This window comes from Penaeus monodon, chromosome 2, assembly GCF_015228065.2.
Source record: "Penaeus monodon isolate SGIC_2016 chromosome 2, NSTDA_Pmon_1, whole genome shotgun sequence".
NCBI lineage: Eukaryota > Metazoa > Arthropoda > Malacostraca > Decapoda > Penaeidae > Penaeus > Penaeus monodon.
The window spans coordinates 46,824,913-46,829,912 of NC_051387.1; the positions used below are offsets into that span (position 1 = coordinate 46,824,913).

The 5,000-nt window shown below is 44.7% G+C and overlaps 1 protein-coding gene across 8 annotated transcripts in view; it reads left to right on the plus strand.

The window, feature by feature from the left end:
- The window catches only part of LOC119583116 (transcription factor collier-like), a 158,079-nt gene that overhangs the window by 18,473 nt on the left and 134,606 nt on the right, over positions 1-5,000 (plus strand). The gene's annotated exons all lie outside the window — the stretch shown is intronic.

Consider the following 5,000-nt stretch of genomic DNA (forward strand, 5'->3'; position numbering starts at 1 on the left):
TAATGTGGAGTGGGATAAGGGGAGAGGGGAAGGGGAGGTGGGGTAAAGGAAGGAGGGGTAAGGGGAAAGGATGCGTGGAGAAGTACAAAGATGGATACTGGACGGAAGAGAGAGAGGGAAGAAGAGCGAGAGAGAGAGATGAGACATAAACGAATCACATTTAGGCACCATCAGCGCGGAACAAAGGTATCAACCCCCCCAAATACAACCCAAACAAATCCACTAGAAACCCTCCCTCCCATCGACTTGCCCCACATATCTATCGACGGCGTCACGATACCAAACTTACCCTCGGTCTCGACGTACCGATCCCCCGCAAGAAAGGTCAAGTAAATACCAGAGACCGCGCGCGCACCCTCTCGCATTGTGGCAGCATCTCGCCCTGGCATTTGGCGTGGGAAGGTCGTTGGGTAATATGCGTCTGGAGTTTCTCGAGGCAAGGCAGGCGGAGAGGAAGACAAACAGACTAACAGATGGGCATATTTAAAGAAAGAGAGACAGACAGAAATGCGGATTGGCAAATAGAAAAGAAAGTAAGACAGATAGACAGGACTGCTGAGAGACAAATAGATAGAAAAAAGAAAGCCAAACAGACAGATATACATATACAGACGCGGTCATAACATACTACGTAGTAGAAAGAGACATAAGCAGAAAGACGTATAAGGAGAAAGGAGCATAAGCATTCGAAACCCTTAAAAGCTCGCGGTCTCATCTCTATCTCATGTCGAATAGGTTCATATACGTAGTCATATCAAGAGTTTTTTTTCTTTATTCTTCTGTCTGTGATGAAGAGGTTCCAACCGCGTGTGATATGCTTATGTGTGTCCTTGGTTTTAGATCCCGTTTATTCGGATTTGATGCTTTATGAAGGAGAGAAATCGCGGTGTATAAGGTTCTGTTTACATTTATTAGGCGCTTATGCTACGGGAGGAAATGAAAGAAAAGGAAGAAAATAAGTAGTAGAAAGAAGGAGAAGGAGAAGAAAGAAAGAAAAGAAAAAAAAGGTGTGATGATGATGATGATGATGACGAAGATAATGATAATGATGATGGAGAAGAAGGAGGAAAACGAGAGTAAAAAAGGAGGAGAAGCATCAGACGCAGAATAACGAAAGAAGAAGAGGAAGAAGAAGAGGAAGAAGAAGAAGCAATAGCAAGAACAAGTCCCAGCCAAGACTTTCCCAGACAGAATTCGGTGCTCCGTTCCGCCATAAAACTGCCTAGTAGCCTCGCCCGCCTCCACCTTCAGGACCGAAATAAAGCTGGTCCCTTCTGCAGCCCCCCCTCCCGGAGACCCCCTTTTAGAGAACCCCTTTTAGAGACCCCCTCCCGGAGACCCCCTTTAGAGAACAACTTTTAGAGACCCTCTCCCGGAGACCCCCTTTTAGAGAACCCCTTTTAGAGACCCCCGCCCGGAGACCCCCTTTTAGAGAACCCCTTTTGGAGACCCTCTGAGACCCCCTTTTAGAGAACAACTTTTAGAGACCCTCTCCCGGAGACCCCCTTTTAGAGACCCCCTTTTAGAGACCCCCTTTAGAGAACAACTTTTAGAGACCCCTTCTCGGAGACCCCCTTTTAGAGAACACCTTTTAGAGAACAAATTTTAGAGACGCCGGGAGACCTCTTTGTAAAGACCCCCTTTTAGAGACCTACTTTTAGAGACCTTGTAAAGACCCCTTTTAGAGACCTCCTTATAGAGACCCCCCGCTTGAAGACCCAGCTCTATCAACGAAGAGAGAGAGAGATGGATAGGAAAGACCGAACATGAGGGAGGAAGGGAAGGAAGGGGAGCTTAAGGAGGGAAGAGAGGGAGGGAGGGAGGGAGGGAGGGTATGAAAGTGGAAAAGAGAAAATTAGAAGGAAAGGAGAGAGAGAGAGAGAGAGAGAGAGAGAGAGAGAGAGAGAGAGAGAGAGAGAAGAGAGAGAGAAAAGAGACAGAGACAGAGACAGACACATACAGAGCTAGATAGACAGATAGGTAGATAGATAGGTGAGTTGAGAGAGAGAGAGAGAGAGAGAGAGAGAGAGAGAGAGAGAGAGAGAGAGAGAGAGAGAGAGAGAGAGAGAGAGAGAGAGAGAGAGAGAGTAACACGCTCACTCACACACGGACTACGTAATGCCCTCTGCCGCAATTACCGTCACCGATTATACAATTACTCCCGGGGAATAACTCGTACGTGCTTATTATAAAACTGATTCACTATCACAACAAAATTACCTCCCTCCCTCCCTCCCATCACTTCCCCTCCCCCCGCTCTCTCTCTCTCTCTCCTCCCCCTTCCCTTCGCCTTCCCTGTTCTCAAACACCATTTTGCTTCTCGACTTTTGTGGGGGAAGAAGAAGGGGCAAGAGAGAGAGAAAAAAAGGGGAAGGAGAGAGAGAGAGAGAGAGAGAGAGAGAGAGAGAGAGAGAGAGAGAGAGAGAGAGAGAGCTTGCGCGAGATATTATGACTTTTCACATGTCCCCTTCACATGTGCTTCTCTCTTTTGTGACGGGTGTTACGAGCGTGACGCAGTGACGAAACCACGCTCGTCGCAACCCCCCCCCCTCCTCCTATAACCCTCCCTCCGTCCTCCCTCTCCTTCCCTCCCTTCTCCTCTTTCTTTTCTCGCTACAACCTCCCACTCTCTCTCTTTTTTCCCTCCTATCCATAAGCCTTGTGTGTAATACCCATCCTACCCCTTCCCTCCCTCCCTCCCTCTTCTCCCTCCCTCCCTCCCTCCCTCCCTCCCTCCCTCCCTCTTCACCCACCCACCCATCCGTCCACCCTCCCTCCTTCCCTCTCCACCCCCTCTTCACCCCCCCCTCTTCACCTCTCCCTCTTCACCCCCCCCACCCCTCAACCCTCCCCCCCATCCCCTATGTTCTTCCCACACGCTAATATATTTATTCATACTCAAAGAGTGCGTGAACTTGTTGTAGAAAAGCATTATTATTTCAGCAAAAATAATTGCCCCGTGTTAACCGCCGTGCATAGTTTCACTTAAGACAGAAACACCAGTTTATTTCCGTTTTTAGGGCGCGCGCGTGTGCCGTAGTAAATTCACACATAAACCTGGCTAATGCGGTGATATAACAAGTTAATGGTAGAGTAGAACTCGCTCGGAAATATACACAATGAATAGGCTCGAGACAATTTAAAAAATGAGAAAAAAAAATAAAAAAATTAAATTAAAAAAAAAACGAAAAGAGACATACATATGGATGTAGGATGTAAATGAAAAAGATATAAATTTTAAAGAAAATAGAACGGGGAGAGGGAGAGAAAGTGTGAGAGAGAGAGAGAGAGAGAGAGAGAGAGAAAGAAAGAGAGAGAGAGAGAAACAGAGAGAGAGAGAGGTAAGCGAGGGAGAGAAAGAGAAAGAGGGAGGCAGAAAAAAACACCCTTAAAGAGACAGTATTATTTAATAGTGATAGAGTTTAATTGATGACAGAAAACGCGGCATTAGCTACAGAATGGTTGGTCACGTGACTAAATGATACCCACTTGGATCCAAAGGGTAAACAGGGTAATTGCCGGCGGGGGGGGGGGGGCGGATCTCCCTTTCCCCCATTGCTCGTGATTCTCCTTGCTTCCCATTTACCACTGTCTCTCCTGTATTCTCTTTCGTGTGTTCTCTCCTTCTCCTCACTTCCATTCTCTTTCCGTGTCTCATGTCTCGTCTCGTTTCTTTTCTTTGCTCCTCTCTCTCTCTTTCTCTTTCTCTTTCTCTTTCTTTTTCTTTCTCATTTTCTTTCTCTCTTTCTCTCTTTCTCTCTTTTTCTCTTTCTCCCTCCCTCTCTCTCCCTCCCCCCCCCTCTCTCTCTCTCTCTCTCTCTCTCTCTCTCTCTCTCTCTCTCTCTCTTCTCTCTCTCTCTCTCTCTCTCTCTCTCTCTCTCTCTCTCCTCTCTCTCTCTCTCTCTCTCTCCTCTCTCTCTCTTCTCTCTCTCTCTCTCTCTCTCTCTCTCTCTCTCTCTCTCGTCTCTCTCTCCTCTCTCCTCTCTCTCTCTCTCTCCTCTCTCTCTCTTTTTCTCTTTCTCCCCCCCTCCCTCCCCTCCCTCCCCCCCACTTTCTCTCTCTCTCTTCTCTCCTCTCTCTCTTCTCTCTCTCCTCTCTCTCTCTCCTGCAACGCCCCGTAAATTAAATAACATCTACCTCATTGTTAAATCGTGGTGAGGGGGTTTTTAGAGGTGGTGGGGGGGCGAGGGGGCGAGGGGGGCGGGGAGGGGTTATAATTATGTAATTGCTCCTTGTCTACGCTTGGCTGGCCTTGCTAATAGCGGGCATTGGTTGCTAGATTTAATGTCCTGAAGTTCATTGGTGATTTCATGCACTATGTTTTTCCTTCTGATTCTTACTGTGAGCTGTTTTTGGCTTTGTCGCGTTTTTTATTATTATTATTATTATTGTTATTGTTGTTGTTGTATCCGGTTTCTGTTTCTAATTTCTGTCGATTTTTTTTTTTCATTTATCATTCACGTTTTGTCCGTTTTTTTTATTCATTATTCTTGTTTCATCGCTTTTATTATTATTATTATTATTATTATTATTATTATTATTATTATTATTATCATCATCATCATCATCATTATTATTATTATTATCATTATTATCATTATTATTATCATTATTATCATTATTATTATTATTATTATTATTATTATTGTTATTCATTCATTCATTCATTCATTCATATACCCGTTTTTGTTATCATCCACCATCATTATTCTTGTATCCGGGATTTTTATATACAATTCTTGTCGAACCGTTTTTTTTTTTTTCACTTCATCATCCTTGTTGTATCGGGCGAATAAAGTGATTCTATTGGTCTGTCTCTTTGCTTTGTGCCAAAATTCGACTAGGATGGAGGGTGTCATCCAGACCGGAAGGTACAGAACTAAGGTTTTATGTAATAGAAAAGTGTCATGCATGTTTTTTTTTCCGCCTCTTGTGGTTATATCTGTCTATCAATCTCTTTCTATATTTTTTTAAAGGAAAATCTGTGTCAGAATTCTAAT